The 27,624-nt window shown below is 41.3% G+C and overlaps 1 protein-coding gene and 1 long non-coding RNA gene across 2 annotated transcripts in view; one reads left to right on the top strand and one right to left on the bottom strand.

The window, feature by feature from the left end:
• LOC145656098 (polymeric immunoglobulin receptor-like) overlaps positions 1-27,624 on the top strand; it is a 179,573-nt gene that overhangs the window by 37,770 nt on the left and 114,179 nt on the right. The gene's annotated exons all lie outside the window — the stretch shown is intronic.
• LOC145656108 (uncharacterized) lies at positions 6,285-6,616 on the bottom strand. The gene is made up of 3 exons (XR_014121853.1): positions 6,583-6,616; positions 6,429-6,472; positions 6,285-6,343 (listed from the first exon to the last, which is right to left on the bottom strand). It is a non-coding gene; the product is annotated as an uncharacterized LOC145656108 (long non-coding RNA).

Below are 27,624 nucleotides of genomic sequence, written 5' to 3'. Positions count from 1 at the left end.
AACCCACTATGAGGGTTTCTGGGTGCTCTGGAGGAGCATTCAGAAGTACTTGTGACTAGAGAAACACAGCCAATCACATAAACAAGAAATAATGTCAGTAATGTTTGCAGCAGGTGTTTCAAATGTGCCCAGACTCATATTCAAAAATATCCATGTTTCAACAGTTTGAAGGTGGCCATGATGCTAACAGTCTGGTGGAAATTCCACAAGATATCAAACTCCACACTCACACAAACTAGTCATTCTCCCATTTGGAACAATCCAGACTTTACCATGAACAAAAATATTAAACTTTACCTCTTGGATAGAAAAAGGCATTACACACCTTAAACATATTTATCATAAGACTTCTTTCATGTCACGCCCACAACTAGCCCCAAAATATGGTATAGAAAGCCCCTAGTTCCTACAATACCATCAGCTAAGATCACCTATGTGTTCAAAAATCAATTCCGATACCTACATCCATATCAGATTTTATAAACAAACATTCTTAATACAAAAAACCTATTATCTAAGATATACAAAACAATAGTGAAATCAAATCTCACAGTTACTCTCCCATCGAGACAATGGGAGGAAGATTTATTACTAGCCCCCGATACCACAGTTTGGATTAAAATGTGTAATAATAATTACCACATGACAGCAACACTAACCTACAATGCATTCAGTACAAAATAATACAGAGTACATTATACTACACATTGGATGTTTAAAATTGGTTTCACAAGCTCAGCAATCTGTACATATTTTACTCAAAACACAGCTGACGATTACATTCACGCCACGTGGCAGAGCACACCTATCAAGCAATTTTGGCAAGTCATCATCACCAACATATCCCATGCTTTAAATAACCATAGCCATCCAACACCATCTTTATTTCTCCTAGGAGACATATCATCAACCAATATGACAGGATACTATGTATAACATTATTATATTGATATAATAAAAATATTATTGCAAAAAAACAACAAACAAAAAAAACATACTCATGAACTGGAAAACAAAAAATGATATTAGTGTCACCCAATAGAAAAATCTATTGATAGACTATATATCAATAGAATAATTCTATTAATTATTAATCAATAACAGAATCAATCATCTAGACTGGAGACCATTGATAAAATCCATACAGAGCCAATCCATAAACGATAAATATCACACTCTAATACGTGTACATATACAATCCAACATACATGTACTCGCACGTAACCATATATATATATATATATATATATATATATATATATATATATATATATATATATATATATATATATATATATATATATATATACATACATACATACATACATAAACACACACACACACACACACACACACACATATCATTCCTATAATGGTGGAGATGGCGAATACTTAAAAATATTCTATATACATTTTGCATTTTTCTGTTCATCTGTCTGTCTTTTTTTAATAATAAAGCTCTAAAGGTCCTCTAGGCTAGGTTTACATTCCAGGTGATTATTTTAGAATTCAAGGGGAGGAGCTGCAGGAGTTGGAAGAATGAATTAGGAAAAAATAAGTTATCAGAGCAATAGAGGAATGAAACCCACGCAAGAATCCTAGAGCCGATGGTTTACCTGCTGAATTTCATAAGGTGTGCGTTAGTGAAATTGCTGATCTTCTAGCTGATGTTTTTAATGAAGCATTAGATGGGGGGCAATTGCATGATTCATTTTATCATAGTGTGATATCATTAATATATAAAAAAAGGAGATCCTTGTAAGTTGGATAATTGGAGACAGGTCAGCCTATTAAACTTGGAGTACAAAATTTGTGCAAAAATAATTGTTAATAGGATGTCAGAAATATTGAATGATATCATAGAGTTGGAACAGATATGTGTGATAAGAGTAAGATACATGTGGGATAGTTTAGGGGTAATAAGGAGTTTGGTTATTGAAGGGTCTGAGAGGGATTTTTATATAATTGGACTGGATCAGAAAAAGGCCTTTGATTATATTTCTAGAGACTACTTATGGTGTACATTGGAACATTATGGATTTCCAGAGAGGTTTGTAAATATGATTAAATTATTGTATAGTAAATCAAAAGTCCAAATTAATGTTAATGGTGTGTTAACTGAAGATTTTGAAATACATAGAGGGGTTAAACAAGGATGCCCATTGAGTGCTGCATTATATGTCATCGCTATTAGCCCACTATTATATAAAATTAATAATGATCAGCAATTACAAGGTGTTCACATGTTAGGTATGGAAAGATGGAAAATATCTGCGTACGCAGATGATGTGACGGCTTATGTCAAGAATCAAAATGAGTTTCCTATAGTTAAGAGGCACTTTGAAATGTATGAAGTTGTGGCTGGAGCAAAATTAAATGAAAGTAAAAGTGAAGGGGTATGGACAGGAGATGGGCAACCTGTACCAATAGATGTAGAAATAAAAACTGAAATAAAAATATTAGGTTTGATGGTAGTAAATGGTAGATGTAGCGAACGGAATTGGGAGAAAAAGGAGTGTGAAATTAAACTAGAATTGGGAAAATGGAGGGTGTCAAACTATAAGACTAGAATACAGGAGGTTAAGACCTTTATTTTTTCGAAATTGTTGTTTTTGGCTATGGTTTTCCCTCCGGATGAGAAATGTATTAAGAGGCTGAATAAAATGTGTGTTCGTTTTATTTGGGGAAATAACAGAAGTGACAAAAAGGGAAATTATGTACAAGTCAAAAAATAAAGGCGGATTAGGGGGAGTTGAGTTAGCTCAGAAATTAGAAAATGCCTTTTGCAAAAATGTAACGAAAGCTATATTTCGGAAAGCAATTTGGGTAGGAGATGTAAATCAGTGGAAAGAAAAGAGGCAAGTCAAGGAAACATGCTCCTTATTTTAAATTACTATATGGAGATTTTTTGTTTAAATATAGGCAGCTTAATATTGATTGGAATAAGTCCCCAAATAAAATGATAGATAAAACAATACAAGACTGTGATTTTGGGGGAATGTCAATTATAAGGGTCTGACAGTGACAGAATGTGAAACCTGTGTTAAAGATGTGCAGTCTAAAAGTATCTCGGAAAATGTTCGAGATACTGCATGGCTTATATCTGTTGGAAGATTGCCTGTACGATGTAAAATTGCATAGCCGATGAAATGATAGAACATATATTACTGCAGTGCACAAGGACTATTGAAATTTGGGAGAAAATGAAAGGTATTGGGTTTAAATGGGATCGTAACAGGAAAAGTATTATGTATGGAGTGTTTAATGAGAATTTGACTGAGAATGTGAAGGACCTTTGTTGGATGATTGTTTGTGTGCCAAATTCGAAGATTTGGAAAACACGATGTAAGATGATTATTGAGCAATGTATAATACCTGCAGAAATAGTTTTTAAACAGATTGTGTGTGAGTTAAAAAGGTTGAAGACGTTTGATATGAGAGGAAAAATTTCCTGGACTCTTTTGGACATATAAATGGATGATGTATACCTAATTTACAGATGTAAATTGTGTTGTTAATTATTAATGTAGTTAATAGAGTGAAGGTAGTCTGTTCCCTCTGGTAGATATTGTTTGTGAGGTTTTTGTGATGGAGTGTTTGTATTGAATTGAATTGAATTTTCTTAATAAAGTCAATTTAAAAATGGAGAAAGGCGGTCCTAGAAACATTATTTATTTACATGAGCTTTGAACGAGAGAGTGGGATCCATAACTCCAAGATCTTTAACCGTTAGATAAGATGTGATTGGGAGACCATTGAGGTTCATTGAGTAATTAGACAGTGGGGACCTAGCTAACTCTGGGCCTAATAGAAACACCTCTGAATGTCTCCGAATGTTAGAAATTAATTAAAAATACTAATGTCAATGTATTTACCACACATGCATTTAGGACATGTAATTTTTTCAATTATGCTTGCTACAGAATTAACAGTCAAACGTTCAGTGACTTTGCATGCAGAGTTGTAACTCTGCTTATTACTAGAACTGTGGCTAGAATCAAAATCAACGCTAGTGTCCTTCCTAAAGCCATTAGACTCCTGAACTCTGGCTAACTCCAATTCCAATTCAGATTCCAAAATGGGCACTTTTATACATGCATATAGACAGTCACACACACACACACACACACACACACACACACACACACACACACACACACACACACACATACATACGTACATACATACATATCTATACACACACTCACACATTGTTTTGCATCGGACTAGTGCTGAAGTCAAACATCACACAAATAAACTATGCACTCCTGTTGCAGTCTTGCACATTATCCTACTTGCTGCTAGAGTACTGTACTAAACCAGCACTGTACTCTGAACTGTTCTGGCTGCTACCGGTGACTGCTATGTTCAGGGTAGCATATCACTGATTGCTATGCACAACTCACTTAACATATGCCCAGTACTGTGTACTGTACTAAATTGCACTGTCTACTCATTTTGTATTTTGTATTTGTCCTGTCCTGTATTTATTATTGTTTATTTAATGTTTATTTAATGACATTTTGCAGTATATTGGACTGTTTGCACTTGTGTAGCATGTTGTCTGTTGCACTGTTGTTTTTATGTTGCACCATGGTCCTGGAGGAACATTGTCTTGTTTTTTTTGTGTACTTGTATATAGCTGAAATGACAATAAAACCTCTTGAACTTGAACTTTTTAACAAAATGTTTAATTAATAAAATATTTTATTGTTTAATCCTTTAATGAACCATCTTGTTCTTCAGGTCAGTGAAGACCTGCCAAAAATACTGCGGGTCATTGTTAATCTGCAGCATCTTGCCACTCATGCGGTTAGCAATGTCCAGGGATCGGGCCCAGAAGGCCCCTTTGTTTTCCTCCACCAGGAAAGCTTTGGCTGGGTAGCTGATCTCCTCACACATGTAGGAGCAAGACACATACAAGCATGTGAGCAGCACGGCCTGCAACTCCTCCTTGGTGGCCACCTCAGCTGAAATGATGTCACGGCACAGCATGTAGAGAAAGACCACGGTGCTTGGAATGAGGAAGCTTTGCTCCTGCCATTCTGTCAGTGTCACGTAGCAGTCCACAATGCGCAGCCACTGCACAGGCTCGTCAGCAGTCAGGTCCTTCAGCAGGCAGCAACGCCGGCACAAGAACACACCCAGGCATGTGAGCAGCTCGTTGGTGGAGGACAGCATGAGCAGTCTAGGCATGCTTTCAGTGCTGGCCTGGCCCAGCCTTTCAGGCTTACTCGCAGTGGGGGACTGGGTTAAAGAAACATCACAAAAGACAGTTCACAACTGAAACCGGATTATGAGTGATAACAGTGGGCTCCATTTAAACTCAACCCAAATTATCCCAGTGATTCCAGACTAGATTTTTCTTTTTTTTGGTACAATCAAAAAGAATTGTGGTACAGCATTAAACAGATTTAGCCCCAGTATTTATAAATTGCTTCTTTGACACACTTACCATCGCTCGACCCAAGATAAATAGATGGTGTCCTGATAATGGAGGAAGACCCATGGATGGTGTCATCTGAACTGACTGACAGGTAACTTTTTTCTCACCATTGTAAGCAGTCTACAGTGCTTCAATCTCCTATGAAAATGAAAACAAGGAGTTAACCAGGATCTCACAAGTGCACAAAGCCATTCTTTTAAAACATAACATGAAAGTGCTAGCTAGCTGCAATGATAGTGTGTGTGTGTGTGTGTGTGTGTGTGTGTGTGTGTGTGTGTGTTTGAGAGAGAGTGAGTAATATATCCACTTTACCCTAAGCTGATGCAGGTTTTTCATCAGTCCCTCCATTCTTTGAAAGATTCCATCCACATTTTTTATCATGCGCTGCCGTATGATTGCTCGTGATTGGCAGGGCCTCGTTTCATGCCTCAGCATCTCCAGGTGTGAACGGCCTTTTGGTGACTGGCAAGGCATCTCCTGCCCTTCTTGCTGTGAGGACAATGATGTCACTTTCTGCTTCTGACTGGCAGCCTCTAAAGGATCCAAGGATCCAAGGATCAACAGTCTTAGTGTCCTGACTGGCAGAACACAAAGGGTGCAAAAAAGTTGGTAAATATCTGAGCCTGCTAAAATTCTATTTACAAAAACACCACCACCACCAGAAATATACTGTTTAACTATCATAGTGCAACAATGACTGTGTAATGGAGTGTAACAAATTCTTACCATCTTGAAAAGCAGCATCAGCCACTTTAGCTTGTCCTCCCACATAACCCTGCCCACCAGTATGCATGTAGGCTTCTGATTGGTCAGTTGGGATAGTAGGTGTGAGTACATTTTCATCTTCACTCTGTGAATCTCTCTCTATAGAACCAGACTCTTCTGTTAGGGAGCCATCTAGAGACCAAAGGCATCAGCCATAAGTACCAAAGAGAGCAAATCCTATGACATTGTATACAAACAAAAACAAACATGGGCTTACCTAGACGACCGACATGATTACCATGCAACCGTAGAACCGCAGACCTAGAGGAGATGTCAGGAGTCCAATCATTGTAAGTGCATCTTTGAAATTCTGCCTTCTCTTAACAGCATTACAGCAGCATTAGAAAACTTTAAAAATCCTGAGTACTTACGGAGCTGTTGATCCTTGCTCGGTGGCTTCAATGCCTCCAGAGGCCGAGGAGATGGTCTTTTCTAACAGGTTCTTCCATCTGTGGAAACATCGCTAAAGCCATCAGGTCCCAATTTCTACAACAGCACAATGTTGTTAAAATCATCTGAACATAAATGGCCTGACACCATAAATGTTATCACAAAACAGACACAGCAGTGCTGACTGGTTGACCTTGATGAGAAGATGGTGGGTCAGAGAGAGACAAAAAAACAAACTCACGTGTTTTTCTCAGAGGAAGTCCCAGCCACCAGCTCGTATATCTGTCTCTCTGATGTACTGATCACATACAAGGCCTTGTTATCTGATAGAGAAGAGCAGGCTGTCAAACAATGTATTCAAACTAACCCAAATGCAATTTGTAACTGGCTTCTTAATTTTTTTTAAATAAAATAAAGACTTAGTTATTCCAGACCCATTCATCTATTCTGGCTATTCATAGCTGTAAGAATAACTACAAATATACCTGTAGCCACAGATCTGACAAGAGATGAATCCAAGCGAACAACGGGGCAAAAGGGGGTTTTGAGGTCCGTGTTCCTACCCCAAACCCCACCCAGTGAGCGCGCAGGACATCGCAAGATCAAACGGTCACCTGAACCCCTTTGGAGTAGCACCAACAGGTCTGAGAGAAGCAGAGCATGAATGTCTGAAACACACACACACACAAACACACACACACAGAGTGAGAATGGACCTGTCAAGTAATCATTTGCAAGAGGAAAAACAAAAATGTGATTTGTTCAGCTGTGATGATCTCTTACCTATAGCTTTATCTTTACTAACTTTCCAAGTCAACGGTCCTTCGTGGATCATTTTCTTAGTGGTCAGGTCCAGATTCTACATAGAAAAAGAATATAGTTAATAATTCATACTCTGGATCAGGTGCTCCAAGACCAGAGAAGCTGTTTGGAAGGCAGATGGTGGATACATAGTAAGGCCGTACCTTGAACTGAGCAGCGACAGGACTGGCCTGCCTCTCCAGAGGGGACAAGTCTAGCCTGCGCTGATAACGGCTGAGCAGTCGCCGGTGCTCCGTCTCCCTGACGACCTCATTGACAGCTCGCAATATCCCACGGCAGCACGCCTGTGCCCTCACCAATGGCTGCAGGTCTGGAGAACCAGCTGTTGTGGGGGCACATACTAGTGTTAATCCAGGAGAAAGGGTGTGTGTGCTTGCCTCCTTGGTAAACTGGTATGTGTGTGTATACTGAAGTGTTTTCATGGTTCAATACATTGTGTGTGAGTGTTTCTATACATGCCTTCTGTGTGTCTGATGATGTTATCCAGCAGCAAGGGGTATTTGGTGAGTCTCTGCATCTCAGACACTAGAAGGTCCTTTAATTGTAGTCGGCGGCAGTGAGGGCTGGCTTCACATTCCTAACACACACACACACACACACACACACACACACACACACGAATGAGCCAAGGACATCTAAGTCCAAATGTGGATTCTGTTGACTGCAACACCAATTTATACCTAAAACAGCATCACTAGAAGTTATGTGCTGCAATAAAAGTCAAATATAAAAGACTGGATAGTCTCCAATTCAAAGTATGGGTCAACCAATTCACAACCCAGCCCACTAACAAATATGGCAGAAGCTCTAGTGTTTGTAGGTTTGTCCAAAGGCTTTATACCTCTAAAAAGTGTTACCTGTATAAGGTGCGCGAAACGCGGGTCTTTGCATTTATTTTTAATGAGCTCCAGTGCCTGACTCTGCTGACTGCACAGGTGAGACACCTGCTCCTGGAACTCCTCTCCTGCAGCGTCTTCAAACTATCACGCACACGCACAAACACATGAGCTACTGACATATCAAGTAAAGCAACAAGTATATCCCACACTACACAGAACAACCCCTTCATTTTAGACAGCACCAAAAGATGATGTGAACTAGAAAGGGAGTAACACTAGCCAGCTCTCACTCTAGACACCATGATGTCTCCGATGCCTTGAACTATAGAAGAGTCCCTCAGCCTCTTCATGGACTCACACAGATTCGCTGAAACACAAATGCAACACCACAAAACAGAATCTGTTTAAGCGAGCCAGTGTATATGTGGTTTGTTAGAAAGTTGTGTCAGTGGGCAACAGAACTCTACTTGTGTCATGAAGGCCACCGCAGAAACAACATGTACAGCCTCCAGTCCATACCTGCTCACAGTAATGGCATGGTGCCGATAGCTGATATTGTTCTGTCATTAAATTCTCAGTTTGGGTGGGTTTTACACTTCTTTAATCTTGATTATGATTTAGACACCAAGTAGGCTTCAGAAATTTAGGTTTGAAAACACATTAAGACAAATGGAGCGGATTTGCACGCACACACACACGCTCGCACACAGAGAGACTGACCATGAAGACTGTAGACCTGGGGCAGGTTGGGGAAGATACAGGAAAGTTCTTCGACGGTCAAAAGGTTCCTCATCTTCTGGAAGAACACCTGATCGAGAACCCTGAGAGTCCGCAAGTGAGATGCTTCCGTTGTGAACAGCTCTGAGGAAGAGGATATAGCTAAGTCACTACAATTTCTTACAAACGTTACACAATTCAGAATTCCACATTTTCATGAGTCAGGATAGAATTATCATATGTGCATAATAAATAGAATACTGTATGTTCAAAAGATTTAGTAGCTATTTAGTTTAAGTTAGATCAGTAAATAATTTTTTTCATTTTACATGTTAACTGTGTACTGGGAGTTGTCTTTTATAGTCAGTTGCTGTGCACCACATTTGCTGTTTTACCATATATGACAGCCTGCCGTTCGATCTCCCGGGAGCCGAGAGAGGCGAGTGTGTGCGGCTCCACTGTCTCCTGCCAGTTCTGACAGTGGACCGTGTCCTCTTCCAAAGGAGGTGCATCAGGCAACAACGCCATTGGTGTATCCACACTCCTACAGGAAGGGAAGGAGGCATGGGGAAAGAGAGAAAGAGAGACAGAGCTTCAGCAGCAACTTACTAAGATAAATCAAGGTGACGGATATGGATGTTAAAGAACTGGACGGCAGGTGTGCATGTGTGCTCATTAGCATCAGACTAATGAGGTGTATATAGTTATAATTACATCTCAGTCATGCTCATGGATCTCTGCGTCCTGGTGCAAGGCGGTGACATACCTGTCCAGAGTAGATGCTGGAGGCCGGACATTCATGGCTCAGGAACCTCAGCAGCTCTTCCACTAGTGTGTCTACTGAAATATCTTTAATGTTGGATGATCTCTTTAGTGTTCGTTTCAGTATCTGTTCAGTCAGCTGAAGAACACCTTTTCTGAACGGGTTATCAGACGCAACAATGGTCCTTAAAAATTCCACATTACCTATTATGATGTAATAAACCAAGGTGTGAGAGCTGCAGTAGTGATCTAAGCCAGTTAGCTAGCTAGCTATGTTCTTGTCCAGACACTTTAATGCCTCATGGCTGGTGCAATGACACAATATTCAACATTTCCTTCTGATTCTACTTTTAATTCTGTGACATTAGCTAAGCAACTATAAAGCTACTCTTGTCCAAAAATGCCAGTGTCGTTAGACGTATCAAAACGTATCAAACATAGCTTTAGCTAGGCTAGCTAATCAGACCTTCTATGAAACAATCACAACTTAGTAAATTCATAGTTGTTAATCACAGTAAAGTGTTTTTTCTTTTTGTTGTTTAAAAAGAGTTACCTTGTTACCTTGCTAGCTAACAGTTAGCTAGTACCAATGCCTTCAAAAGTAGTTCTCCACTGATACAAGATACCTAAGAGAAGTTTGGCTCGGAATGTGACTGATTGAAAAACAAAAATACATCACAAATAGCGTTATGCAATAATACCTAAAGTGCATGCATCAAATACAAACAGTCCCCAATGCAAACCTCTTTTACAAGGCAGCTATTTAGCATCTGCTACTTCTGCAAAACAAACCCAGTCTTGCATGTTAGTGTTAGCTATCCAGGTAGCTAGGCATTGCTCCAGGACAGGTTTTAGTATAGCCAAAATAATTTGATTGCCTGTTAATTTTTCTAAAAAGTTGATGTAGAGATGTGACGTTTTACTAAGCGTGCCCTGATAAAAAGCTAATAAAATAGCTAAGGGCCAGATTCTGTTATATCATTAGTTAGTGTCATGTCCGTTGATGCAGGAAAGAAGAGACAGGAAACAGTGCGTTACCCTGTGGCCTTTTATTAATGCAGAGCTCTGGAGATGTCACTTCACAACACAGTGCGAGTGAGATCTAAAGCATAACTTTGCAACAGACAGACATATTTCTCTCGCCTTGTGCCACTTCTGCTTTTGTGTTTTTCCATCTCAGCCGTCACCTCTGTTTGACCGTCTCGTACACATGTCTTCTTGCATAATCACACATATGCACGTCTAGGGCATTTCCTGTTATGTCTGGACATACAGTAATTATTTTATTTATTCAAGCATTAGTCCTATTCCATTCTGCACATTATTCTCTACTAGTGTAAGCTTAGCATTCATTTAATTTCTGAAACTCCACAATTCCCCCTTTTGATCTCTACAAAGAGATCACCAATCACACTCCTTTATTCTGGCATCTCCTGTCTCTACGTCCCTTTCCCCCTGTATCAGTGGCATCATCGTGGTACCCTCATGCACATCTTTCCTTTCTATCATAGCTGAGATTAGTCTAACCATTAACGCCCTAATACATGGAATACAGCAGCACCCGCATGTCACAGCAATTCCCGTGAATGTGGCTAATGAAACCATCAATGACACAATTAAGTCTTTCCACTGACCGAACCGGCTCACCATTCAGGATTCCAACTGGTTGTTTATGCCTGAATTCTCATGCATTTCCTCTGATAGGGTCTTCAAACCATCCAATGCTCTACTAACCGACCCATCCGGAGCGGTATTATTAGGAATGAATGTACAACACATATCCTCAAGCATAGCGCAGACACCCCCCTTTTCCGCCAACAACATGTCTAATGCCATACGATTTTGGACCGCCATCAGTGAGGTTGGTCCCAGCTGATCTCTAAGTCCTTCCACTGCATCCCTAGTCAGGTTGGCTAGCCTGAGGACATTATAATGTACATAGTTAATCCGATCCACATTTTTATTTGGAGTAATGGGGAATAATGCAGAAAGTATCGGAATATTCTCAAATCCCCCTGCTATCTGGTCTGCTAACTTATATCTGTCCGGAACTCCGCGAGGTATTCCTATTGCATCTATGTATGTGGGGGTATTCCTTGTTAAATCAAAATGGTATGCCTCTCGCTACTGTCTTGCTGCATCAGTTACCGGGTCCCTGTGTAGTTTTTTGCCTATCAGTAATAAAGGAGCTGCTAACCTGACCATGGCGCATGTCCCCTCCGAGTTCTCTGGCATGTTAACAACCAAAGTCATCCTTCCACAATAATCATACAATCCTGCTCGTGCCCATGAACCCACAGACTCGTTCCCAGTGACCGTGCGGTTACACCATTCCGCCGGGATGTGCCCCAAGCGTACTTGAGGTGTGCTTGAACTTCTAACGAAGCACGTGTAGTTCCCCTCCCCCTTTTCGGGTGAAAATAGTCCTATCCTGGTTCTGTTACTGATGGGGGGGAAAATAACGCTCAAAGTGTCACAATTCTTAGGGTTTCTTTCCTTAGTCAGGCCAATCATGCACGCATAACCCTTGGGGTCTTTTTGTGGGAATAGGGGTGCCGGGGTGGTTATAGGTCTGGGTCTTGCGGCTGCACATGCTACACATCCACCAATCTCTACCCCCATTCTTCTTCACCGTCTTGTTGTTAATGTTTTAATCCTTTCCTACTGCCATGCTATTATTTAACCCAAGCGTGACCAAACTGTAAATGGAAACATACAACACAATACACCAACAAATAATCAAACAACACAATTGTCCAGAAGTCATCACTGGTGTTCTGTTCTTCTTACTTCGGGGTCTAAGGGTGGACTACCTTGACCCTTTTGCTCCCGGGGATTATTCTGCCCCTTCCGGGTCAGGTGAGTTAGGTGATGTTTCAGCAAGGTCCCTCGCTGTCTCTTGCAGACTCCTCTGCGGTGACTCTGCGGCGGCGCACTGGCTCAGATGAAACCACGTTTCCCCTTTACCCTTCAGGCGTACGGCGTGGTTGGTTCTTTCTGTCACCTGGCATGGACCTGTCCACCACGGCTCACTCCATTTTCTCTTGATGACTCTCAGCAGCCCCCAGTCCGTAACGGGTATCGTCTGGGTTTGTCTGCTCCCCGTCCGGTCCCCCTCCTGCGTGGAGAAAGCTGAAACGATACTTTGCAATTCATTAAAGTATGATGTGTGTGTGAGATGTTTTTCTTTTCTCATTTATTGTTAAGGGTCCCTGGGGTCCTGGAAATCCTCAACCTGTCTGCAATTCAAAAGGGGTAAAACCAGTTGTTGCATTTACTGAACATCTAATTTGCATTAATGCCAAAGGTAAGGCATCAACCCAATTTAATTTTGTCTGTGCACAGATTTTGGCCACTTTGTTTTTCACATTTAGATTCATCCTTTCCACCTTACCTTGAGACTGAGGATGATACACTGCCCCAAATGAATGTTTCAGACCCAGCATTTTCTCTAACTCCTGCAAATTGCGCGCTGTAAAATGAGTGCCATTATCTGATCTCACCTTTCTCTGAAACCCATGGTGAGGAATGTACTGGTTCACCAGGAACTTTACCACTGAAGCACTGTCTTCCCGTTTTGTTGGCCACGCTTCCGGCCACCCTGTGTAGTTGTCTACGCACATCAATTCGTACCTGTCACTGTTAAAGCTGGAGACTATGTACTGGTGAAGGTGAGCTCTTACTTCAGTTTGCTACTCCTACATGTATATCTGTCTGTGTTGAGACTAAAACAGGAGCATGTTTTTACACACACACACACACACACACACACACACACACACACACACACACAGATATATATGAGCTGTATGTGTGGAATATTTATTCTGGTAAGCCTGGTCTGTGATATGTAATATACATGGCTGTGAAATATACTGTACAGTTATGGCTACATTTCCATGATTATTGGTGACTACTCTCTCCTTTAGAGATTACCTCAGCCAGCTCTCAGAGTCTGCAAGGCCACGCCTTCAGCCACGCCTCCCTGAGTGATGGACACCCCAGACGCCTATTGATGCACAGGCAGCTGCATATTAGCCTGTAGGTTCCACCTTCTTAGTATCAGGACTGGGTGGGAGTGTGTGTCACAGACCTATAGGTCTTCCCAGCTCCAGCTCTTGGAAGCCAGTATGCTCAGTGAGGAGTGTTCACTGCCTCAGTCACCCTGTCTCCTCATTATCAAGCTCCTTATGAGGTGATTCAGGCATGGTGAGGCAGAAAACCCCTGAAAATATGCAGGGAAGTTTCCTCAGAACTTGAGCTCAGTGTTCCTGAAGTGCAGTTTGAAATGAAATAAGGCTTTTCATTTTTTCATTCATTAATTTATTCAGAATCATGTCTGACTCATGTATGACTCTGTGTTAAAGGAAAGTTTTAACACAGATTTTGTCTGGGTACACACTTTGCAAACTTCAAACTGCATGATTAGCAGACAGTATTGTAGCTATTCAAGTTTATGATCAATAATGTAAGGTAAGTGTGTGTTAACTCTGGGTGGGTCAGGGTGTATTCTCCCCTAAACATACTTCTGACATAATGATTTGTTTAAACACTACAATTCTCTATATCCTAATAATTACTGCCACATTTTAATAACCTGCAATACACTGTAAATACAGCATTTGTAAGCTTTAAATTTACAAACTTGAACAATCATACTATTTCAAATACATGATACTCATACCTGTGACATAGTGTTTTGAACAGACATTTGCTGCCACACCTGCTATTTTAGCAGGCTAAATAATCTGCCTTCTGAAATGCTAATATGCTTAATTTCATGCAAGTGCTAGTGTTCCTATTTGCTTGCTGATGTGCATGGAAGCGCCATATTATTATTATTATTATTACTATTATTATTATTATTATTATTATTATTATTGAGTCACACTGCTATCAAGTTAGCTGGTTGCTCTTAGCTAGTAGTGTGAACAGGACAGGGGACTTAGGGAAGACCCAAAGGGTGAGATTTGTGTGTGTACATTCACAAGTATTGGTGCACAGCCACTGACATACATAAACACTACTATCTGGATCTGGAATTTTTAACATTAATGTACAGACTATTCTTTCTCCTTAAAAAATTCATTATGGTAATAATTATGGCAGTGTATGTTCCCCTGCAAACAAATGCTAGGCTGCAGGCTGCACGATGCTGCAATCAACCAGCTGATGGCAAATCCAGACAGTGTTGTTATTGTGGCAAGAGACTTATTGTAAATGCATTGCCATTAATTGAGAGTCATTTTAAAAGATATTTACTCTCCCACTGCGCATACTCCCGTTTTCATAAATTGGCAAATATACATGTTGCTGCTTGTCACACAAACTTTTGTTGTACACAAGTAATAATGAGAAAAGGACTCATCATATGTTTTATGATATAGCTAAAGCTATGCATTTATCGAGAGGATTTAACACATTACAGAACACATCTAATTAATCCTTTCCATGATTGACCCAAGGGCAGATAGCAATTATTTAAGTATTACTATGTTTTAATTTAATAATAAAAATGACCATATGAACCTTTTTGCTTTATATTTGTTTATATTCAGCTGTCTTTATAATGACAATTATTTATGACAATGACAATTTACAATACATTATCAGTGAGTGGTATAATTAAAGTAAAATCATTGTTAAATAAGTCTCATTCTTGTCTCAGATTCAAACACTACAAAATCTTGGTCTTTGCTTGAATGATTTTTTAATGGTCCTGACTACAACACTATCCTTTGATAAGCTTGGAAGTTGTACACTACTGTGAGAGGAAGTTACATTCAGCTAGGAAAGAACCAACAATCAAATAATATACACAGATTAAGATGGTCATTAAAGATCCCAAACTAAGATTAATGCACTAATTAATAAACTACAACTTGTTTGCAGGAGTTCATCAGTGTTTTATCATTGGCATAGGTAAAGGGGTTTTCAGGCACAAGTTAAAAAAGGCACAAGTTGTCAAAGCATAAGAATAATGACCATAATGATCATAAGAAAGCCTTTCTGAGCCAAAGATCTGAATTAACAGGGAATAACAGGAGCACTTGCAAAACTGTGCCTAAGTGTATCCAGAAAGCACTGTTGGGCTTTTGTAGGAAAAAAAGGTTGCACAAAGGTTACACTGATAAAACAGTTTAATCTGAACGAAGAATCAAGACCCAGGAGCTGTAAAAGAATAAGTTAATCTCTGCATTGCTCTCTATATAGGGGGAGTTTTACAACATTGGAGTGCACAAGAAACCCGCTTTTGCCCCGACACCATTTTCACTGCCACCTGATGAAAGCAACATGCTGTATATGGGCATCTCTGCCTTCACTGCCAACTCAGCAGGCTTTGTGTACAAAAATGCAGGAGCACTCACACTCAGAATCACAGATGACATGGTGAGTTTAAACCACTCCTTGCCATCACTGAGGGAAAGGTGTGGATGTGGTTACCTTACAAGACCAGGCTATTTAGTTAGAAGACTGATAAAGAAGACTGATAACTTTATACTGTTCTCCCAGTGCACATTAATAATCCCTTAATAGTGTAATAAATGAATGGACAAATAAATGATCAACAGTCCCTGAAAATGAAACAAACGTTTATCCTTCCAGATTCCCAGAGCCTCTCCATATCGTCTGAACACCAAGACATTTGAAGCCTTAATTCCGCAGGTATAAGAGATCACTTTCTGTATTCATCACACAAGCATGCAGAAACTGCTGATTTTATATTCTCACATAGGTTTCCTAACACAGTAGACTTTGAATCTTAAATGAATAATAAGGTTTAAAGAGTAACAAATAATATGATCTCATTAGCAACACAACCATATTTAGATGAAGAATTTCCGAAAAGAACAACATTTCACATGATGATGCTTGGATGAAATGTGTTGAAAACACTGAGTTCTTTTGCTTTTGGTGCTAAAGGCACTTGCAAGTACACCTTACACAGATTGATGGTGGTAGTATAGTTGGCATTCAGTTAAATCAATTAAACTTTGGACAGGGGTAGATTTGTCCTTCATACTGTTATTCAGCACAGGTAATAGCCATTTTGGGACTTTGTATCACTTTTGGGAGGCTGCCGTGTTCTCCTTAAAGTACCCAGGTTGAAGAGTGCTGGGCCCAGGAGTATTATCACCTGCTCCTGCATTTCTGCCGATGAAATAGTGAGACGGATCCACATCCTGCCTGCTTATTGGGGACGTACTGTTCTAGCAGCTCTTCCTCATCTGTCCATGCTCATACCAATGGGTTGCTGTACTGTTTCCATGCTTATGTGGTACTCTTTCCGCAGGATGCTATGGAACTTTTGGTGCTCCCTGCTCCTCTCTGGCATTTGTAGCTTGACCTTCCTGGTGATTTTTTTGCAGTCCACGTCACTTTGCCAGGAGCTTCCTTTTGCTGATTAGCAGAAGCAGGAATACCTCCTGTCCTGCCAGGCTTTTGCAGTCATATTAGGCACATTGACTGCTCCGCTCTTACCTGCTTTCTATATCTTATGTTTGGGCTACTTGTGGAAGTGACATGAAAGCAGTGTTATGTTTATGTTAGTGTGGAGTTTGATATCTTGTGGAATTTCCACCACGCTGTTAGTATCATGGCCACCCACAAATTGTTGATCATGAATGTTCTTTAATTGATTTGACTGATAAATGGTAAGTCTGACTTTTAGATCATATAGAACACCACAGACAACTGTTTGGCACATCACTGTTAAACCTCCTGATTGCAACCCGGGGCATCGTGAACTGTACAACATGACCCTCAGACAATGATCTCTGAGTGAAAGCGATAAACATAATCATCTTCATATCATCACTTTCTCTACAAGTTCAGTGGAAGAGACGTCAGTTAAAGGGAGTTTTAATACCCTTTCCATTTTTAACTTTAATAAAAACACAGACGGAAAAATTCCAGAAAGTGAGACAGAGAAAGGAAACTAGACTTTAAAATGGTGCTGCCCTCTTGACTTACAACTGTAGATTATTGAAATTATTACAAATGTCTGACTTCCAAAAGGGATTGTGTCAGTGTTTCACTACTCAGTATTGCATTTCTTAGACAGTATAAACAAGCAGACTATGGTTAAAAAAAACACAGAAATAAAGCAAACACCAATATAATCTTGAACCACCTAGTGCCAGGAAACATTAGATTACTGGAACAAAATCAGACAACTAGCAGAACAACTTTTTAACCAATGATGCAGATGCACTTTTAGTGGATTTATTTATCTGTATTTCAATCCACTAAAGTTTTTCATTTGATCTAACATTACATTTAAGACCGACGTCCTGTTACGTCTCACAGAAGATTCCACTGATCAAGCTGCTACTTACCCATCCTGGTCCTGGAGTACCTTTGCTCTGTACACTTTAGTGATGTCTTTGCTACCAACAAGCCTATTTTAATCCATCAGATAGTAACCAAACGCTCCTTTGCTGCAGAGCACAGAAATCATTCAAATTTGCAGTCAACAGATACATCTGGGCCAGATTTTGGATCAGTGGACTAGGCTGGAACTGCACATATACTGTATATGCAAAATTCAAAATACGGGGAGTGGTTGGTCTCTTTTGCAATCAAATCTGAATACTATGGAATTCGTTTCACATTTGTTTAATTTGACAGATTTTAAATGGATAATGGACATCACTAGACAAAAAGGAATAAACAACTATATGAAAAGGAACAAAACCAAAAACAAAGGAAGACTTTAACACACTTGCCCAAACAAGCACTAAATCTGACAAAAATAGATCAACCAATGACATAGCTGTGAAGGAACATATTAGCCATTGTTTTCTTGTCATCAACAGTAATTTTAACTGATTGTTAACATACTGTTCAAGTCTTCAACTGATTTGCTCCCAACATACGAATGGGTACAAATATGGTTCATTACCCAGCTGCACAAATTGCTTCTGACATACTGGGCAGCTACAGGGTTCTTCTCCCGTGTGGATTCTGACATACTGGGCAGCTATGGGCTTCTTCAGTTGTGTGGATTGTCTTCTGCTCCTCCATGTGGCCTGTTTCACCAAAGCCCTTCCTGCAGTATTTGCAGCACTATGGCAAGCGGACACCCTTGTGTGAGCGTTTAGGTGCTTCTCAAGAGTCTGGGCAAGTTTGAAACACCTGCCCCAAACATCACTGACATTATTTCTTGTAGGTGATTAGCCACGTGTCTCTCTAGCCACAAGTACTTTTTGATTTATTTGTTTTTTTTAAATAGGTAATTTTATATATAATGGCAACAAATGACATTTTGAGTTTTATGACAAAACGTGCAAACAAGCTGGCCTGAGAGGTGTGTAGCGGGATATGACTCAGTGCGTCTCTGGTGCTGCTTTTGATGAGTACAGTGTCATGAGTGTGTCTGTCCAGCGGTGCAAAGAGGGGATACAGCAAGGCATGGCATGGTGTTTATTCATTCGTTTGCATAGAAAATGACGCCTTTTCACATTGTGGAACTACAAATATGGCGGTCTTTTTTGTGCGGCGTAGTAATGACATATGTTGTGGAATTTTGAACAAACAGCAAGTCAGACGTGATTAAGAGAGTAATTTAATAAGAAAAAGAATAAAATAAATGTTTGGCTCTCCTCAGGTAGGGAGCCCCGAGTATACAAAACTGTGGCTAGTTATACTACTCCTGTGCTGTCTTTAACCAATCATCTTTTCTTAAGCAGCTCTTCTTTCCTTTGTTGCTGTGGCTATAAGCCAATCAGCTCTCAGCTTGGTTTTTTCCACAAACCAACCCAAACTGTCTCCAAACAGTGTGGGTTGTGTGTCAAGTTGACCTTGATGTTAACAGTTCCTGATACATGTTCAACTTAATCAGCAACAGGCGGATACAAATGTGCAAACAGCATTATTAATTTAAGAACAAAAGGATCAGTGTGATTTTATATGAATCACATAATACATAGTTTCGTATCATTTTCCATCACACGTAAAAACAGAGTCTCACCGTATTGTCGGGCAGGAGGATCTGGACTCATTTATTACTTAATATCTTCCCCCATCTAGCGGTCATTAGAGGTTAGTCTTGAATTGATTTCTGTCGTGCAATATTTTAGATATAAATGTTTACATTTTCTATTACAGAACACGGCAAAGTATAGTCAACCAGTTCTAACCTTTTGAGAAAAACTTTAACTTCAAAGTAGGTGAATCTATTTACTTAGATTGAACCAATCGGATCACAGTTTATTTACATAGCATCAATGCTTTGAGTGCTTTAGATATAAGGACATCATGGCGATCTTTCTGCTCACACCTCAGTCAGTCTATAATTCTGTACTATGTGTTTCTATAGCTTCCAACTTTCACGAGTTTCTTGAATCTGTGGAGAAAAGTGCAGACTCAGGTACTTTCTTATTTGTGAACTTTTATACATTTTATGTAATTTATTTATCATCTATAATGTTTTATTACTTTTCATTTATAGATATAAGGACACAAAAACAGTTCATATACTCAATGAATTGTTACAAGATAATCTTTTCTAGAGAATGTTTACCATTTGTTAAAAGACTGATTTATTTCTAAAAGTTTATGCAGTGTGTTAATTTGTCACATGGAGGCAGAAGGGGTGAATCTGATATACCCCTCTTCCATCATCAACTATTCATCGAGTCCTCCAGTAGAGCTTGTACAACCAAAGAAACGCATACAGCGGTCACCGGCGGTTCTAAGTTACATCTAAAGAGGTCTAGGCCTATACACACTGTTCCACCTGAGGTAATAAAATGTTTTGGGGTAAAGGTATTTTCATGAGGCGATCTGTGATCTAATTATAATAGGCTTTGAAGCTCTCTGCAACAGGTGCAGAGTGGTGCAAGACTGTGTTTGAAAGCATAAAGAGGAATAATGTTTCTGGGGTATCTTAAGGCCTTTTTGGGTCTGTAAGTGCAGAGCAGAGGCTCTGATGCAGGTGGTTTCAAGGCCTCTGTGGAAGTCTACGGCAGATGACTCTGGACTGTTCCCGTGAGAAATAGCTTCCTAAGTATTGGGAAAGATCCCGGCTTTTAAAAGACGTGAAAGCCTCTTCGAGAGTTCTGTGGCTAAGCAAGGTTCATTATCTTACCATAAGAGCAGGGTGATACTGACCTGCAACATCATCTTGCAGGTGTTTGATGGTATGAGTTGAGATCATCTTTGTTAAAAACAAAAAAAACAACAACAAAAAAAAAAAACAGGAAAATCTTCCAATAGGATATACTGGGGTCAAGCTTCAATTTGTACAATGATAGATCTCAATTTGCATATATTGAATAATGTATGGTTGAACACAGTGGTGGAGATTTCAAACACCAGTATGTAGAGAAGGTGTGGCAATCACATAATCAGTTGTGAAAACTGGATAAAAATGTGTGTTCCTTGTGTGATTATTAGACATATTCTGGACTATGCCTCGTTTGTATGTAACGCTGAGCTCAAAATAAATAATGGACCTACTACTCTCTTCAATTAATTCTTGAGTCTGCATCTTTATTTTCTGTTTAAAGAGGACTTAATAAAATTACTGGAATGTGGGCAATATCTAGTAACACAGTGCCGAGTCTGCTAAACGTAGATCCCAGCCTTTTATATGGCCTCTTCCCTTTAATTCTACTGACTATAATTAATGTAAACCTTGTCGATTCTGGTGTTTGCTGTATAGAGGTAGCGAAAACTTTGCTAAAACAATGAAAAATATGCATCCTGTGAAAAGTTTATTGAACAATATAACATTGTTCCTTACCCAGAGCCATAACACGTCATTGATGGAAATCACACTGATGTGAGGGCGGTATGGGCCAACTCAACTGTATTTCCTGATTGTTTTATTCTGCAGGAGGATGTGGTCCAAATATTTAAAAAATCACAGGTTTGTTTAAGAGGACATAGTCGAACAGTTTGGGCTTACTGTTATTTTAATACTAGTGGTAACTATTAGTAAATACAACAATCTGACCATCCTCATACTGCATTGAGGGGTGATGGGGTGATGGTACCAGATGATGTTTAGGTATGTGGTTATGTTCATTTATTTTTGTTCCTTTATATTCACATATTTTGCAAGTGCGTATGTTATTGAGTTTAAAACCATCCATATATTAAGCAATTATAGAAAATACAGAAACTGCATGAGACTTCTCTTGACTTGCTAGAAGTTCAGACTGTAGCAAGCTTAGCATTAGTAAATGGAATAGGTGTCATTTTAAGGATTCATTTAAAGTATTCATGAGGTATTTCTCCTAACATCGATGTATCGACAGTACCAATAAAATAAATAGCATAACAAGAATTACAGGTGTATAATAGTGTAGTTACCCACAATGGTTGAAGTGTTTGAAAAGAGTTGTATAAAAGAATAGTTGGTTGGTTCGTGGCATAAAGTCATGAAACGGTGAAATGAGGTCATAAAAAGAGTGTTTACAGGGGAAAGTGCTTTAACATTGAATTAGACAAACTAATAACATAAAACAAGGGAGTTTAGAGATTCTGTGTCCTTTCGTAATGATTTGTGCATATGGCAGGCTGCTGCAAAGGATCCTGGGTAAGCTTCAGCAGACCTCAGTGTAAGATATATTAATAATATTAATCATAATAATACTATTCAGAGGTTACTTGACTAGTAATCAGAATGTTGCTAGTTCAAGCCCTACCACTGCCAAGTTACCACTGCTGGGTCCCTGAACAGCAATGAATCCTCAATTGTATTATTAATACAATCCAATACACATGCCTAATGCTCAGCTGTCAACTGCAAAAACTGACATTCTGAGCATTCGAACAGTAAGAGGAACAAAAAGAAAGGAGTCACCGACTGTACACGTGTCAATCATTTAGCCTTTTTACATGTTGTTTTAGTTTACTGTAATCAAGGCCTGAAACTGGAGTCTATGGACCAGGCAAAAATATTTCAATATTTAATGCGTTTTTATTTTTTCAGCCAGCATAAGCGGAAGCTCCAAGTTGTCGATCTCCAGGAGCAAACCCGTCCCTGCAAGGTTGGGGTGCATGTTCTGGATCACGGGAAACAGACCATCGATCACCCAACATCTGCTTCTGCTCCTGCGGAGGTTCCAGATCCAGCACGGAGGCAGTGAGAGGTTCCTGGCCCAGAGATTGGTCTGCAGCGGGCCTGATGGTACTCGGCATGTATTGGAAATGCTGTGGCTGAATGCTGTGCGTAGCCCAGCGGGTGCTGGGGTGGAGCTGTGCCAGTTGCCTGCTCGGGTAGCAGGTAGCCCAGTTCTGAGCCTGTGGAATGGCCATCATGAAGTAGCCGGAGGGCGGGGCGGGCTGGTAGGGGTTGAGCACTGGGTTGCGCACGGCACTCACGCTGGCCATGCGCTGCATGTACTGGTGGGTGAGGTGGGCCTGCCGCTCCTCCTTGCGCTGCGCCAGGGCCACGTACAGCGGCTTGGTGCCTACGATGCACCCGTTCATCTCCTTCATTGCCTCGGTGGCCTCCTCCGGCGAGGAGAAACACACAAAGCCGAACCCTTTGGAGCGGCCGCCCTCCGTCATCACCTTGGCACTCGTGATTGTCCCGAATAGAGAGAACTCTTTACGCAGACGCTCGTCGTCCAGACTGTCGTCTAGGTTTTTAACGTACAGGTTCACTCCCTGGTAGCGAGTCGTGCCGTCCTGCTTCATCTGCTCAAACTTGCGTTTGAGCTCTGTCTGCCTCTCGCCTTTCTTCTGGGCACGAGCCACATACAGCTGCTTCCCATTCAACTTCTTCCCGTTCATCTCATCCACAGCCCTTTTGGCATCCTCGTGCCTCTCGAAGCTCACAAAGCCAAAGCCCTTGGACTTGCCGCTCTCGTCTGTCATGACGCGACGGCTCAGCGTTGGGCCGAACTTGCTGAAGATCTCATTTAGCTTGTTGTCGTCCATGTCCTCCCAAGTATGAGATATTATTTCCATCAGGCTCAGGACCATCTCTTTAGGATAAGGTCAAGAGAAATCTCTTGGAATGTGGTGTTAACAGGTTCCAACTGGTGTGGGTGTTTTATATTACTTTGCATATATTGACAAATGTATGGTTTGGATGCAATGGACGTGAAGACAAACGCAAATATGGAAAGGAATGTGGGGTGAATACATAACCACTACTGAAAAATGTATGAAAATGTGGGTTCTCTGATTTTTAGACATTCTCCAGAGGGTGCCTCAATAATGCGTGTTAATGTTAACCTACAATAAAGTATGTGCACAGTTATGCTCTTTAACCAATTCTGAAGTCTGCATTTGTATTTAATATTTGAATTGAACTTTAAAACTAGCCGACTGGGCACCTAGGAACCACATACTGTTGCTATGTGCAGAGATGTGGGCTTGCAGCCCATTGTTGGGCAGAGTCCATCGCACTGCTCCAATAGACCTGCTCTGACTGCTACTTTCCCACGTCGGCAGTCGAAGTCGTTTCTCCTTCACAATGCTTTTCACCTGGTTGGCCAGTTTCACCGTCTCAGTAGACAAGCTAAAAGAAACTGTTGGCAGCCTCTCGTTGCTCCTGTAATATGACCGTCGCCAGACCAGAGAGTGGAACTGGATGGCAGTGTGGCACTTGCAGCTGCAGTTTGTTTGCTTCAAGATTTAATACGTGTAAGTGACCTTTGCTTCTCGTCCTGTCTTTACTGGTTTGTTAATAAGGTCATTTGAAATTGTGTTGTACATAAAGGAATATTACAGAATTATTCTCTATTTTAAGCTACACTGTGGGGTTTTGTTTTTTTGATCTTTACATTTATATTAATGCAACCCAATACACTTATCTAATGATCAGCTATGACCTGTAAGAACTGACAATCTGAACATTCAAACTTTAAGAGGAATAAAAACAAAAAAATGATCAGCTGTTCATGTCAAAATCTGTAATATGTAATAGAAATAACTGTAATATGTTCAATATAACTGTAATATGTTCAATTACCACCATGTAACATATAACTGTAAATATGTCAATTGCAAGATGGGACTGTACATTCTGTACATACATATATAAATATCCATATATACATTGTACATATAAACATTATATATATATATATATATATATATATTGTACATGCACTATTAATATATTTTTGTATATATATAGAATATATTTCTCTATGCACCCCTGTTTTTCTTTTTCCTCAGATTGGACAGAGCACTCAACCATTTCACTGTGAGTTATACTGTGTATGACTATGTATGCGACAAATAAACCAAACTTGAAATGATTTTACCTTTTTCTGTCGTTTTCATTTTAAGCTTAGAATAACCAAGGCCTGGACTTTGTAAGGTGGTTTTGAATCCAGGTCAGCTAGGTGAGGACACCAATAGCTTACTGGGTAAGCAGCCACACTCTAACAATGGTGGGCTCGTGTGCAGAACAGTTAGAGCTTGGATCAAGCAAAACAAGAGGAAAAAACGAAACACCTCGGTGAGCGTGGAAAAGGGGAGAACAAAGAACGCCACGGAAAGAAATGGCAACCCCGATGCACTGGGGAAAACTCGAACTAAAAGCTCCCAAACAAAACCAGAAAACGGGGAGAAACTTGAATGGCTAAGGGAAGCCTCAGGAGAGAGACAGACTCGAGAGGGGAAAACTGGAGAAGGGAGGGGACGTGTAAAAACACTGACACCCTCGCAGAACAGAAAAGAGGCATAGCACAAGGGCTCACAGACCTCAATACCCAGAGTTACCGGCTAGGAGCTTGGCTCAAAACTTTAACAAAAACCCAGCACTGAATGACTGGGTCACTGGGCTTATATAAGGTCTAGCCCAGCTGTTGGGTGTTGATCCTGATCAGTGGCGTGGTTGACTCGACGCCTCCCTCTGGTCGAGGGGGCCTCGGCCTGGTGCCAACCCTTACAGGCTTGATGTCTACAGAGATGGCAAAAATATTTCAATGTTCAATGCATTTCAGTTTCAATGTTTATTTTTTTCAGTTAAAATGTTAATTTTTTTTACTGCTTATTCTTCCATTAGACAGCCAGAAGCGCAGCACTGGTTAAAGTTTTTGAGCGGCTTCCTGCGCGCACTGGTCCTGGAGCACAGCGACTGCCTCATCCACCTTAGGGTGCAGAGACTCAGGAGACTCCAGCATATGCAGTAGCTCCGAGTTGTCCAGTTCCAGGAACAGACCCGTGATCTTCCCTGCAAGGGTGGGCTGCATGTTCTGGATCAGGGGAAACAGACGCTCACCCAGTATCTGCTTCTGCTCCTGTGGAGGTGCAGCAGCCAGCATGGAGGCACTGAGAGGTTCCTGACCCTGCACATGGACCGCAGCCAGCTGCACGGGCACCTGGAGCTCTGCCCCCAGGTGCTGCTGTGGGTTGAGAAACATAAATGTTTTATAATTGATTTGACTGATAAATGGTAAGTTCGACATTTATATCTAAGGGCTGTGTGCCCAGGTGTTGCTGTGGGCTGTGAACGCCTGAGGTGGTTTTGTACTGTGGTACTGCTCTCACCAGCGACGCCTTGTTGGCAGCTTCCGCGCTGGCCATCCCTGTCCCCGGAGCCTCAGATGCCATGGTCTGATAGGCCATCGTGCGTGGGACCTGGCAGGCGGTGGTTGGTCGGATGGCGCTGAAGGCCTGCGGGCAGGATGCGGCTGGACCGATGGCACTCGGCATATCCTGGACTTGCTGTGGGTGGACGCACTGCATGGCCCAGCAAGGGCTGGGGAGGAGTTGTGCCAGCTGGCTGCTTGCGCAGTAGGCAGGCCAGTTCTGAGCTTGTGGAATGGCTTCCATGTTGTAGCCGGAGGGCGGGGCAGGCTGGTAGGGGTTGAGCACGAGGTTGGGCAAGGCACTCACGCTGGCCGTGCGCTTCATGTACTTGTTGGAGAGGTGGGCCTGCCGCTCCTCCTTGCGCTGCGCCAGAGCCACGTACAGCGGCTTGGTGCCTACAACGCGCCCATTCATCTCCGTCATGGCCGTGGCGGCCTCCTCCGGCGAGGAGAAACACACGAAGCCGAACCCTTTGGAGCGGCCGCCCTCCATCATCACCTTGGCACTTGTGATGGTCCCGAACGGAGAGAACTCCTTACGTAGACGCGCGTCGTCCAGACCGTCGTCTAGGTTCTTGACGTACAGGTTGTCTCCCTGGTAGCGAGTCATACCGTCCTGCTTCATCTGCTCAAACTTTCGTTTCAGCCCTGTCTGCCTCTCGCCTTTCTTCTGGGCATAACCCACATACACCTTCTTCCCATTCAGCTCCTTCCCATTTATCTCATCCACAGCCCTCTGGGCATCCTCGTGCCTCTCGAAGTTCACAAAGCCAAAGCCCTTGGACTTGCCGCTCTCGTCGGTCATGACGCGAGTGCTCAGCGTTTGGCCAAACTTGCTGAAGATCTCCTTCAGCTTGTCGTCGTCCATGTCCTCTCCAAAGTTCTTGACGAACACATTGGTGAACTTTTTGGCCCTGGCCCCCATCTCAGCCTCTCGCTCCTTGCGAGACTTGAAGTGGCCAATGAACACTTTGCGGTCATTGAGCAACATGCCATTAAGTCTCTCAATTGCTCTCTCCGCAGCCTCACGGGTCTCAAAGTGCACAAAGCCGTAGCCCTTAGAGCCATTCTCGTCACACACCACCTTGCTGGAAAGGATGTTCCCAAAGGCAGAGAATGTGTCGTAAAGAGCTTCGCTGTCAATAGACTTGTCAAGGTTCTTGATGAAGATGTTGCCAACTCCACTCTTCCTCAGAGAGGGGTCTCTCTGGGACCACATAATTCGCACAGGTCTGCCTTTGATGATGTTAAAGTTCATAGTGTCCAAAGCACGCTCAGCATCTGCCTGCTGCTGAAAGTTCACGTATGCGTATCCAAGTGAGCGGAGGGTCATCGCGTCCCTGCAAATCCGTACGGAGACTATTGCGCCAGCAGGACT

The sequence above is a fragment of the Electrophorus electricus genome, unplaced genomic scaffold (assembly GCF_041902795.1).
Source record: "Electrophorus electricus isolate QZ-2024a unplaced genomic scaffold, ASM4190279v1 Scaffold47, whole genome shotgun sequence".
Taxonomy (NCBI): domain Eukaryota; kingdom Metazoa; phylum Chordata; class Actinopteri; order Gymnotiformes; family Gymnotidae; genus Electrophorus; species Electrophorus electricus.
The sequence above is the reverse complement of the archived record's forward strand: the minus strand, read 5'-3'. Positions and strand labels throughout refer to the sequence as shown.